Here is a 13,929-nt window from a genome sequence, read left to right on the forward strand (position 1 = left end):
TGGCACCACGCGGGCAAGGCCCGATGGCCCAGGCCGACGGTGGCGGAAGGGGAAGAGGGGGAGGGGGGCTGGGAGGGGGAGGAGGGGGAAGAGCCCCCGGTCGCCCCGCTCGGGGAGGCGACGCGGGGGGAGGAGGGGGAGGAGGGGGGACAGGCGTGTAAATTAGACATGGCATTAAGGCCAAGTCTCGTTCTACATGAGATGGTCCATGAGGTCATCGCGAATGGTCGTAGGAGGTGCTGCTCCATTCTCCTCTTATGGGAGGGAGGACAGCTGTTTCAGGACCCCAGGCTATCTGCCTGTTGGTTGATGACTTTTATTAGTGTTATTTTAGGGGTGCCCTCGGAGCGGCATTGCTCTTGCTAACCATATTTGGTCTCTTGAACAACAGATTTCCTCTAAGGAAAATGCAGCCTTACTCGCACCCTTTGACGCCAAGGAAGTCGAGGCCTTCGTCAAAGCCATGAATCCAGCCTCGGCACCAGGCCCCGATGGACTGCCTGTTCGCTTCTTTCAGGCGTTTTGGCCGATGGTCAAGGAGATTATCCTTGATCTATTCCGCGAGTTTTCTAGGGGAACCTTGGATATGTCCTGGCTTAATTACGGGATCATATCCCTGATCCCCAAGGTTCCGGGTGCGGCGGATATTAGGCAGTTCCGCCCTATCACGGTTCTTAATGTGATATTTCGGATTCTGGCTAAAGGGTACGCCACTAGGGCGGCCTTAATCGCTCATCGGATTCATCATCCGAACCAGTCGGCCTTCACGAAAGGCAGATATATTCTTGACAGGATCCTCGTTCTACATTAGATGATCCATGAGGTCAAGAGCAAAAACCTTCGCGCGGTGTTCTTCAAGATCGACTTTCATAAAGCCTATGACACCGTCCATTGGTCCTTCCTTCGAGAGGTGATGCTTAAACATGGATTTGACCACCACTGGGTTGCCCGCGTGATGCAGTTCGTAACGAGCGGTCGGACGGCGGTAAACATAAATGGGGAAGTCGATCCTTATTTCTCGATGGGCCAAGGGGTCCGACACGGGGACCCGATATCCCCATTTCTATTCAACCTTGTGGTTGACGCCCTCGCCTTGATCCTTGACTTGGCTAAGCGTGCCGGCCACATCAGGGGGATTTGCCCCCATCTTGTGGCCAATGGAGGTCTGACCCACCTCCAATATGCGGACGACACCATTATGATGGTGGAAGGATCGGATGAGGATATTCAGAACCTCAAGTTCCTCCTCCTGTGCTTCCAGGAAATGCCGGGACTCACAATTAACTTCGCTAAGAGTGAGGTGATGGTCTTGGGATACTCCCAGATGGAAGCGCAATGCATTGCCAACCGCTTGAATTGCCGGTTAGGCACATTCCCGATCTCTTACCTTGGCATGCCACTTAGTGACACACGTCTACTAGAGAAGGACTTCCGTCCAATAGTCGCCAAGCGCCAGCCTAGGATGGAGCCCTGGCAGGGGAGATGGCTATCTAAAGCTGCTCGAGTGATTCTGATGAACTCCTCCCTTATTAGCCTCTTGATGTATATCATGGGATTCTATAGTCTTCATGAATCCCTTCATCAAGAGGTCACCAAACTTCTCTCCAGATTCTTCTGGGCTGGAGAGAACAATAAACAAAAATATCACATGGTAAAGTGGTCTGAGATCTGTAAGCCTAAACACCAGGGAGGCCTTGGGGTCATTTCTTCCTAGCGGATGAATATTGCCCTCCTATCCAAGTGGCTTTGGCGGATTCAGACCGATAAGGGCGGCCTGTGGCTTGAGATTATCCGCGCGAAGTACCTTCGCGGGCAGCCACTGGCTTTCGCCCCTAGATCTGGTGGTTCCCAATTATGGCAATCGGTGATCCGTCTGATGCCGGTCGTACGCATTGGGACCTCCATTAAAATTGGTACCGGAGCTGGCACCCTGTTCTGGCTAGATCGATGGTTAGGGACCCATCCCTTTGCGATCCGCTTTAATGCGCTCTTCACGATTTGCGCCCGCCCACAGCTATCTGTGGCCATGGCCTTAGCGGATTTGGGCGCTATTGCCTTCCGCCGCACCTTCGGGACGGTGGAACTCGAGCAATGGAATGAATTGCTCGAGTGTATTGCCTTGCACCCCTCCTCCCTGGAGCCTGACTCGCTATCTTAGCACCTCGAGTCAAGTGGCAGATTCTCGACTAGATCCCTCTATCGGGCGATTGCTCCCACTCCGGGCCCAGTGGAACTAGCGGTCCTTTGGGAGATCAAACTCCCCTTGAAAATTCGCATTATCCTCTGGCAATGGGTCCGCGGCCGCCTACCTTCGGGTACGGAGGTCCGCAAACGTAACGGCCCCGGGGATGGCCTATGCCCCATCTGTTTGGTTCCGGAAGACTGCAATCACATCTTCTTCCGATGCCCTGTGGCGCAGTTCCTTTGGAGCTGCTTTCGGGAGATGGTGGGTGGCAACCGGTGCCACGACAACCTCCTAGACCTATTTGGGGAGGTTCTTAGACTCCCCGGCTATAGCCGCCCCCCAACACCTGGGTGGCCCTAGGCACGCTTGCGTGGACCCTCTGGTGTAACCGTAATAAACTAGTCATAGAGCGCGTGATTCCATGCCGTGTGACTGATGTGATCTACAAAATGTGTGGCTTCTTACAGCTTTGGAGACCGCTTAGCAAGCGGCGAGACCGGGAAGCCATCGACAACATCATAGCTGGTCTTTGCTCTTCGGCATCGGCTTTTGCTCCGCCTGCGCCACTACCACCGCCTCCTTCCGAGCCGGATTAGTTTCTGCTTTTGCTTTATGTGTGACTTGTTTGGCTGTGCCCCCAGCGTGACTTTGTGACTTGATTGTACCCTGTACTCTGTGTTGGATGCTTGGTTCGATGCTTTATAATATAAAGCGGGGGAAACCCTTTTTCATAAAATTAAGGCCAAGTCAACAGCGTGTGAACAAGTCAAACCAAAGTCGCAGTAAATCCGATTCCGAGCAGCACAGAGAGTGAACTGAACTGATACAGAGCAGCATTCATTAGTTAGCAACAAGCAAACAGAATACTACTCCTACCAATCTCTATCATTTTCTCTCACGCGGCATGCAGTTCTCCCTCAAAATCTCAAATTAGCAACAAAAAGCAGCAGCAACCTGACCGGAGAAATGGTCCCCAGAAATCACCGACAGACGTACGAAGAGCATCAAGATCAGGGAGGAAGGAGAAGGTAACGAAAGTGCCCACCCACCCAAACAAGATGGAGAAAGCCTAGCCCTGGTGCAGTCTCAAGATCAATGTAGATGGTGTAGAGTGTTAGATGTGTATAGTCTTTTTTCGGTATATCCTCATTGTATAAGGGGTTTCATGCACTTTACCTCACATGTATATGCAATGGCCTTTGGCCCTCAGTAAAGTTCAGTTGCTATTCATCCAACATGGTATCAGATGTTAGGTTCCCCCTCTCTCTCGCACGATGCAACTCCGCGTGCTCTCCATCCCAGCTGCCACCCCTGCTAGGTCCACTCTCTCTGGCCGCTTTCAGCTCGGATCCGCCCGCTGCTGGTCTCCCTCTACCCGTCTCCGCTTGGATCCGCTGCCACCGTGTGGCTGCCGTCCCAGCTCGGTCCGGCCCGTCTCTGCCGCCCCCGACGCCCGCCTGGACGGCCGCTCCCGCCTGGACGCCGCCCCCAACGCCCGCCTGGACGCCGCCCCTGACGCCCGCCTGGACGTCGTCCCAGCTGCCCCTGCCTAGACGTTGCCCCGGCCGCCCCCGACGCCCGCCTGGACGTCGCCCCGGCTGCCCCCGCCTGGACGGCCGCTCACGCTTGGACACGGCCCTCTGCCGCTCCTCTTCCAGGCTAGCGCCACTCCTCGTCCCAACTTGCTCCTCTGAGCGTGAGGGCATGTTACTACTCCTCCTCGGGCACGTGAGCTCCTGAGCGCTCTGGCCTGGATTGATCCAGATCGAGATCGAGTCTTCTGTCTTTGTTGACCAAAAAAACAGAGGGATATCTTAGTATGTCATCTTCGGGCTATGTGGCTGTTCTTCGCTGCTCGGTGATCTTTGATGGCACCAACTATGCTGAGTTTGTGGGATTCATGCGTATCCATATGCGCGGCCTTCTGCTATATAGGGCGTTCTCTCTGGCGAGGTACCCTATCAGTGCTGCCCTGTTGCTCCTGTGCCGCCGGTACCGCCGGTGCTTGCTGCTGATGCTTCTCAGGCTGATCGGGATGCAGCCAAGACTCTTGATGATGTTGTAGTTGATGCTTATGATCAGCAGGTATCCGCATATTCTGATGCTCTCTCTGTCTACCGGGATGATCTTTCTGCTTACACTTAGTTGTGCAATGATGATGCTCGAGCTGCTGCTGTTCTCACTACGAGTGTTCTCCCTCAGTTTGCTTCGGAGTTCATGGGTCTCGGCACTGTTACAGCGATGTGGTCCTATCTTTGTCAGCGCTATCAGCCCTTGGTGATGCTCTATACCTTTCTGTGGTGCGTCGGGAGCATGCTCTTCAGCAGGGTGACTTGTCTGTTGATGAGTTCTATTCACACTCTGCCATCTGGCATCAGCTTGACTCACTGCGGACCGTTGTTTGTGGCACTTGCTATTGCTGTCAGACTACGCGGTCCGACTTGGAGTTTCAGAGGGTACATGAGTTCTTACCTCGTCTCCGCCCTGAGTTTGAGCCCCGACGTGCTCACTTGCTGGCTCGTGGTCATGTTCCTATCTCGGAAGTGCTTGCTGAGCTTTGTGCTGAGGAGACCAGCCTTCGCTTTGCTGGGTTACTTGTGGTTCCTTCAGTGTTGGCCGCCCGAGCTCCAGTGTAGTCTGCTCGGCCCACTGCTCCACCGCTCCTACCTACACCTTCAGGGAGGGTGGATCGCCCTCCTTATGATGAGAAGGGCCGGTCGCGCCGTCACACCTTCTGTGGCTACTTCTCTCGGCCAGGTCACCCAGAGTCTGATTGCCATGAGAAGAAGAGAGACCAGAGGCACTCCTCTTCCAATAGGACTCCTGGATCTTCCTTGACTCCGTCACTCACTGACCAGGACATTGTTCGGCTTAAACGCCTTCTGGCTAACTCTGGTTCTTCACCGACAAGTTCTGCTGCTGTTGTGACTGCTTCCACCACTTCATCACCGCCGGCATCTACACCGTCAGGTACATCTTCGTGGGTTCTGGACTCTGGAGCTTCCTTTCATATGTCCTTTGATTCTTCAGCGTTGTCTTCTCTTCACCCTCTTAATTCTCCTATTAATGTTCTTACTGCTGATGGCACATCTCTTCCTGTTGCTATTCGTGGTATTATTTCGACTCCATCTTTTTCTGTTCCTAGTGTTTCACATGTTCCTCGCCTTACCATGAATCTTTTTTCCATTGCCCAACTTACTGATTCTGGTTGTCGGGTCATTCTGATACTGATTCTTGCTCCATTCAGGACCGTCGCACCAAGGTTTTGGTTGGTGCTGGCCCCCGGTGTCGTGAGTCCGAGGGGCTTTGGGAAGTTGACTGGCTTTGTGTTCCTTCCGCTGCCACCACTTTAGTCAGCTCTCATGCTCTTGCTGCCTCCTCGTCTACGTCCTTCGAGCAGTGGCATCATCGCCTACATCTATGGCTCTCGCTTGTCTTCCTTAGTGCATCAGGGCCTATTAGAGTATGTACCTGGAGATGTTTCTTTACATTGTATTGGTTGTAGACTTGGCAAACAGACCCAGTTACCTTATCCTACCAGTTAGTCGGTATCTCAGCATCCTTTTGACTTAGTTAATTCTGATGTCTGGGGTCGAGCCCCCTTTGATTTGAAAGGTGGTCATTGCTACTATGTTTTGTTTGTTGATGATTTCTCTCGCTACACTTGGCTCTACTTCATGAAATCTCGTAGCGAGGTTCTCTCTATATACAAACGATTTGCTGCCATAGTTCACATTCAGTTTTCCACGCCTATTCGTACTTTTTGTGCTGACTTCGCTAGAGAGTATATCTCCCAGCTGTTGCGTGGCTTTCTTGCAGAACGGGGTATCCTTGCCCAGTTCTCCTGTCCTGGTGCTCATGCTCACAATGGCGTTGCCGAACGCAAGCATCGTCATCTGCTTGAGACGACTCGTGCGCTGATGATTGCCGCCTCTCTTCCACCCCTTTTTTGGGCTAAGGCTCTTTTTGCATCCACCTATCTCATGAACATTCAGCCATCGACTGCTCTGCAGGGTGGTATTCCTATGGAGTGTCTCTCTGGTCGCTCTCCTGACTACTCAGCTCTTCGTATGTTTGGATGTGTGTGCTATGTCCTTCTTGCCCCGCACGAGCGCACCAAACTGACTTCTCAGTCGGTTGAGTGTGTTTTCCTTGGCTACAGTGATGAGCACAAGGGCTATTGCTGTTGGGACCCTGTTGGTCATTGCTTGCGCATCTTGCATGATGTGACCTTTGATGAGTCTCGCTCTTACTACCCACGTCCTTCTTCCTCGAGCTTCTCTGTGGACGATATTTCTTTTCTTCTCCTTCATGATACACCCTGCTATGTGCCTCATGTTTCACCTCTTCCTCCTACACCTCTCATTCATTCTCATTCACCACCGACACCATCTTCTCCATCCTCCTCCACCACCTCTACACCATCATCTCCAGTCCGTCGCCATCTCTCACCGTTTCCTATCCACTATACTCGTTCCCTCGTACTGGGGATGCTTCCCCTGACATGCCTTCCACCTCTAGCGCCCCTCTGTTCACGCCTACCCCGGTTCATAACCTCCATGCTCGGCCTCTCCCTCCACCTGATATCCATTCTCCTGATCGGTACGGTCTCTTTGTTATTGCTGAGCCCACTTCCTATCGGACTGTCATGACTCAGCCTGAATGGCAGCTTACGATGGCCGAAGAGCTTGCTGCCCTTGAGCGTTCTGGCACATGGGATCTGGTTTCCCCTCCCTTCTGGTGTTCGTCCCATCACCTACAAGTGAGTCTACAAGATCAAGACTCGCTCTGATGGTTCTCTTGAGCGTTACAAAGCTCGTCTTGTGGCCCGTGGTTTTCAGCAGGAGCAGGGACGCGATTATGATGAGACATTCGCTCCTGTGGCCCACATGACCACTGTCCGCACTCTTCTTGCTGTGGCTTCGTTTTGTCATTGGTCCATCTCTCAACTTGATTTCTAGAACGCCTTTGTCAATGGCGAGTTACGTGAGGAGGTTTATATGCAGCCACCACCGGGGTACTATGCTCCTGACGGTATGGTCTGTAGACTTCGTCGCTCCCTCTATGGTCTTAAACAGGCCCCTCACGCCTGGTTTGAGCGCTTTGCCTCTGTGGTGACTGCCGTTGGTTTCTTGCCCAGTGATCATGATCCCGCGTTGTTTGTCCACACGTCTCCTCGCGGTCGGACTCTTCTCCTTCTCTATGTTGATGACATGATCATCACTGGTGACGATTATAAGTACATTGCCTTTGTTAACGCTCGCCTTCGAGACCAGTTCCTCATGACCGATCTTGGTACACTTTGATATTTTCTTGGAATTGAGATCTCCTCGACCTCTGATGGCTTCTACATCTCCAAGGAAAAATATATTCAGGATCTTCTTGCTCGTGCTGCTCTCGGTGATGAGCGCACAGTTGTGACTAGTATGGAGCTCAACGCTCAGCTTCGTGCCTCTGATGGTGACCCTCTTCCTAATCCCACTTGCTATCATCATCTTGTTGGCAGCCTTGTCTATCTTGCTGTTACGCGTCCTGACATCTCCTATCCTGTCCACATCCCGAGTCAGTTTGTTTCAGCCACCACCTCTGTGCACTATAGTCACCTCCTCCGTATTCTATGATATCTTCGTGGCACGATCTCTCAGCGCCTTTTCTTTTCCCGCTCCAGCTCTCTTGAGCTCCAGGCCTACTCTGATGCTACCTGGGCTAGTGATCCCTCTGATCGACGCTCGCTGTCTGCTTACTGTGTCTTTTTTGGTGGCTCTCTTATTGCCTGGAAGACAAAGAAATAGACTGCAGTTTCTCGCCCGAGTACAGAGGCTGAGTTGTGAGGCATGACTATATTGACGACTGAGGTGATCTGGTTACGGTGGTTACTTGAGGACTTTGGTGTGTGTGCTACTACCTCGACTCCCCTACTGGCAGACAGTACCGGTGCTATCAGTATTGCACGTGACCCGGTGAAGCATGAGCTCACCAAGCACATCGGTGTGGGTGCCCACTTTGTGCGTGCTGCTGTACAGGATCAGACTCTTGCTCTTCACTATGTGCCCTCTGAGTTACAGTTGGCTGACTTCTTCATGAAGGCGCAGACTCGAGCGCAGCATGGCTTTTTCCTCTCCAAACTCAGTGTTGTTGATCCACCATGAGTTTGAGGGGGGATGTTAGATGTGTATAGTCTTTTTTCGGTATATCCCCATTGTATAAGGGGTTTCATGCACTTTACCTCACATGTATATGTAATGGCCTTTGGCCCTCAGTAAAGTTCAGTTGCTATTCATCCAACATAGAGTACAATCCAAATATAATCGAGCTGGCCTGGTGGATGGGGTGCAGTTTATGAAAGGTGAAAATGGTAGGGAAACTCATCAGCCTTTGCTGGCCCTTCATGCTAAGATTATGGCAGCATCACAGGGAGCTAGATTTGCCGTGGAGAACCGTCTACCCTTGCAGATAGATTCTTCGTTTCCAAGACGACGCATGGAGAACACAAATGTGGACCTCTCCCTGTTTGTTTTGCTATATTGCGGAGCAAAAGACTTTCTTATATCAAAACTCTCTCTGATACCTGTAGATTCTCCTTTGCAAACAGGAGCGGAGTATCATTTAGTGTATAAAGGACATTCCTGGAAAAAATAGATGGTTAATCGATTCATTTTTTGCGAGAGAACAGGCAACCAGGCTCACAACTCCCACCTCTATGGAGGACATCTCTAATTAGAATACTCTGTTTCAAAAACTAACTAGAGAATTAAACGTCCCAACTCTAAGAGGATTTTTTTACTTTCCACAAAAACATAAAAGGAACCTTACAGACCACCTGCATATAGCTGTATAAAAAGATTTAGCACCAAGAACACCACAATTAGCAAGCATCCATGATAGTTTATCCTCGGAAACATACAAGGAAACATTAGCAAAGAGCTCAATCAATTTGACCCACGTACTGCTCTGCTTTTTCTCCCACTAAAGCTCTTCTGAACTTTAGATTGGAGAGATTATCAGCCAGAGAATCATGCACTGTAATGTTGTAATCAAGAGAGACGACGTATAATCTAGGGAAGGACAGGGATAAACTATCTGTTGGATAATGAGCAACTGTATTCTTAGGAGGGCCAAAGGCCAATACATATACAGGTGTGTGGTAAAGTGCAAGAGACCCCTTATACAATGGGGATAAACCGAAAAGGGCTATACACATCTAACACCCCCCTCAAACTCATGGTGGGTCAACAACACCGAGTTTTGAGAGAAGAAAACTATGCTGCGCTCGAGTTTGTGCCTTCGTGAAGAAGTCTGCCAACTGTAACTCAGAGGGCACATAGTGAAGAGCGAGAGTCTGATCCTGCACAGCAGCACGCACAAAGTGGGCATCCACACCGATGTGCTTGGTGAGCTCATGCTTCACCGGGCCACGCACAATGCTGATAACACCAGTACTGTCTGACAATAAAGGAGTCGATGTAGTAGCAGACAAACCAAAATCCTCAAGTAGCCATCGTAACCAGATCACCTCAGCCGTCAGCATAGCCATGGCTCGCAACTCAGCCTTTGTACTCGAGCGAGAAACTGCGGTCTGTTTCTTTGTCTTCCAGGCAATAAGAGAGCCACCAAGAAAGACACAATAAGCAGACAGGGAGCGTCGATCAGAGGGATCACTAGCCCAGGTAGCATCAGAATAGGCCTGGAGCTCAAGAGAGCTGGAGCGAGGAAAGAAAAGGCGCTGAGAGATCGTGCTACGAAGATATCGTAGAACACGGAGTAGATGACTATAGTGGACAGAGGTGGGGGCTGAAACGAACTGACTCAGAATGTGGACAGGATAGGAGATGTCAGGACGCGTAACAGCAAGATAGACAAGACTGCCAACAAGGTGACGATAGCGAGTGGGATTAGGAAGAGGGTCACCATCGGAGGCAAGAAGCTGAACGTTGAGCTCCATGGGAGTGACAATAGTGCGCTCATCACCGAGAGCACCGCGAGCAAGAAGATCCTGAATATATTTTTCTTGGGAGATGTAGAAGCCATCAGAGGTCAAGGAGATCTCAATCCCAAGAAAATAGCAAAGTGGACCAAGATCAGTCATGAGAAACTGGTCGCGAAGACGAGCCTTAACAAAGGCAATGTAATCAGAGTCGTCACCAGTGATGATCATGTCATCAACATAGAGAAGGAGAAGAGTCCAACCCCGAGGAGATGTGTGAACAAACAACGCTGGATCATGATTACTGGGCAAGAAACCAGCGGCAGTCACCACAGAGGCAAACCGCTCAAACCAGGCGCGAGGGGCCTGTTTGAGACCATATAGGGAGCGGCGAAGTCTACAGACCATACCATCAGGAGCATAGTACCCCGGTGGTGGCTGCATATAAACCTCCTCATGCAACTCACCATTGAGAAAAGCGTTCTGAACATCAAGTTGAGAGATGGACCACTGACGAACAGAAGCCACAACAAGAAGAGTGTGGACAGTGGTCATGTGGGCCACAGGAGCGAATGTCTCATCATAATCGCGCCCCTGCTCCTGTTGAAAACCACGTGCCACAAGATGAGCTTTGTAGCGCTCAAGAGAACCGTCGGAGCGAGTCTTAATCTTGTAGACCCACTTGCAGGTGATGGGACGGACACCGAAAGGAAGGGGAACCAGATCCCAGGTGCCAGAGTGCTCAAGAGCAGCAAGCTCTTCGGCCATCGCAAGTTGCCATTCAGGCTGAGGCATGGCAGTCCGATAGGAAGTGGGCTCAGCAAGAACAGAGAGACCGTACCGATCAGGGGAGTAGCAATCAGGTGGAGGGCGAGGCCGAGCACGGAGATTGTGAACCGGGGGAGGCGTGATAGGTGCAGCAGAGGTGGAGGGCTTGTCGGAGGAGACATCCTTAGTACGAGATCGACGAGTATAGTGGAGAGGAAACGGGGAGAGAGGACGACGGACTGGAGATGATGGTGGAGAGGTGAAGGAGGAGGATGGAGAAGACGGGGTCGGTGGTGAATGAGAAGGAATGAGAGGTGTCGGAGGAAGAGGTGACATAGGAGGCACGTAGCGGGGTGTATCGGGAAGGAGAAGGAAAGAAAGGTCATCGACAAAGAAACTCGAGGAAGAAGAACGTGGGTAGTAAGAACGAGAATCGTCAAAAGTCACATCACGCGAGATGCGCAAGCGACGACCTACAGGATCCCAACATCGATAGCCCTTGTGCTCATCGCTGTAGCCAAGGAAGACACACTCAACCGACTGAGCAGTGAGTTTGGTGCGTTCTTGGGGGGCAAGAAGAACATAGCACACACATCCAAACATACAAGAGCTGAGTAGTCAGGAGAGCGACCAGTGAGACACTCCATAGGAATACCACCCTTAAGAGCAGTCGATGGCTGAATGTTGATGAGATAGGTGGATGCGGAAACAGCCTCAGCCCCAAAATGGGGTGGAAGGGAAGCAGCAATCATTAGCGCACGATTCGTCTCAAGCAAATGACGATGCTTGCGTTCGGCAACGCCATTCTGAGCATGAGCCCCAGGAAATGAGAACTGGGCAAGAGTACCCTGTTCCGCTAGAAAACCACGCAACAGGTGAGAGATATACTCCCCAGCGGAGTCAGCATGAAAAGTGCGAATGGACGTGGCAAACTGAGTGTGAACCATGGCAGCAAAACGTTTGTATATAGAGAGAACCTCGAGATTTCATGAAGTAGAGCCAAGTGTAGCGAGAGAAATCATCAATAAACAAAACATAGTAGCGATGGCCACCTTTCGAATCAAAGGGAGTAGGGCCCCAGACATCAGAATGAACTAAGTCAAACGGATGCTGAGATACTGACTCACTAGTAGGATAAGGTAATTGAGTCTGTTTGCCAAGTCTGCAACCATTACAATGTAAGGAGACATCTCCAAATACAGACCCTAAGAGGCCCTGACGAACTAAAGAAGACAAGAGAGAGCCACAGATGTGACCAAGACAATGATGCCACTGCTGGAAGGACGCAAACGAAGATGCAGTAAGAGCATGGGAGCTGGCAGAAGTGGTGGCAGCGGAAGGAACACAGAGCCAGTCAACCTCCCAAAGGCCCTCTCGCTCACGGCGCCGAGGGCCAGCTCCAACCAAAACCTTGGTGTGACGATCCTGAATGGAGCAAGAGTCAGTATCAAGAATGACACGACAACCAGAATCAGTAAGTTGAGCAGCAGAAAAAGATTCATGGTAAGACGAGGAACATGTGAAATACTCGGAACAGAGAAGGACGGAGTGGAAAGAATACCACGACTAGCAACAGGAAGAGATGTGCCATCGGCAGTAAGAACATTAATAGGCGAATCAAGAGGTCGAAGAGAAGACAATACAGAAGAATCAGAAGACATATGGAAGGAGGCTCCAGAATCCAAAACCCACGAAGATGTACCTGACTGTGTAGAGGCCTGCAGTGGTGGAGAAGTGGCTGCAGTCACAACAACAGCTGAACCAGTCGACGAAGAGCCTGAGGAGGCCAAGAGACGTTTGAGCCTCACAATGTCCTGGTCAGTGAGTGATGGAGTCGAGGAAGATCCAGTAGTCCCACTGGAAGAGGAGCGCCGCTGGTCTCGATTCTTCTCACGGCAATCAGACTCTGGGTGACCTGGCCGAGAGCAGTAGCCACAGAAGGTGTCACGGCGTGACCGGCCCCTCTCAGTGTAAGCTGGTCGACTCACCCCCCCTGAAGGTGTGGGGAGGAGCGGTGGAGCGGTGAGCCGAGCAGACGACACAGGAGCACGAGCAGCCAACACAGACGGGACCACCAGCAATCCAGCAGAGCGAAGGCGGGTCTCCTCAGCACGAAGCTCGGCAAGCACCTCCAAGATAGGAACACGACCACGAGCAAGCAAGTGAGCACTTCGGGGCTCAAACTCAGAGCGGAGACGGGATAAGAACTCATGAACCCTCTGAGACTCCAAATCAGACCGTGTAGTCTGGCAGCAACGGCAAGTGCCACAAACAACTGTCCGAAGTGAGTCAAGCTGACGCCAGATGGCAGAGCATTGTGAATAGAACTCATCAACAGACGAGTCACCCTGCTGAAGAGCATGCTCCTGATGCACCACAGAGAGGTATAAAGCATCTCCAGAGGGCTGATAGCGCTGACAAAGATAGGACCACATCGCTGCAACCGTGCCAAGGCCCATGAACTCCGAAGCAAACTGAGGGAGGACACTCGCAGTAAGAACAGCAGCAGCTCGAGCATCATCATTGCACCACTGAGTGTAAGCAGACAGATCATCCCGGTAGACTGAAAGGACATCAGAATAAGCGGATACCTGCTGATCATAGGCATCAACTGCAGCATCATCAAGGGCCTTGGCTGCATCCCGATCAGCCTGAGAAGCATCAGGAGCAAGTACCGGTGGTATCGGCGGAACAGGAGCCCCCGGAGCAACAGGGCAGGGCGGACAGGGTACCTCACCAGAGAGAACACCCCATAGAAGGAGCCCGCGCATATGAATACGCATGAATCCCACAAACTCAGCATAATTTGTGCCATCGAAGATCACCGAGCACCGAGGAACAGCCACATAGCCAGACGAAGACATGCTGATTATCTCTCTCTCTCTCTCGCTCTTTTTTTTGGATAATGAGTCAACGGACCCAGGCAGCCCTGCATCGGGGCGAGCGAGGCAGGGAGGGGCGCTCGATCCGGATCGGGTCGAGCGAGGCAGGGAGGGGCGCTCGATCCGGAGGGGGGGAAGAGAAGGGGCGCTCGATCCGGATCAAGCAAGAG

The sequence above is a fragment of the Triticum dicoccoides genome, chromosome 5B (genome assembly GCF_002162155.2).
Source record: "Triticum dicoccoides isolate Atlit2015 ecotype Zavitan chromosome 5B, WEW_v2.0, whole genome shotgun sequence".
In the NCBI taxonomy this organism is placed as follows: Eukaryota; Viridiplantae; Streptophyta; class Magnoliopsida; order Poales; family Poaceae; genus Triticum; species Triticum dicoccoides.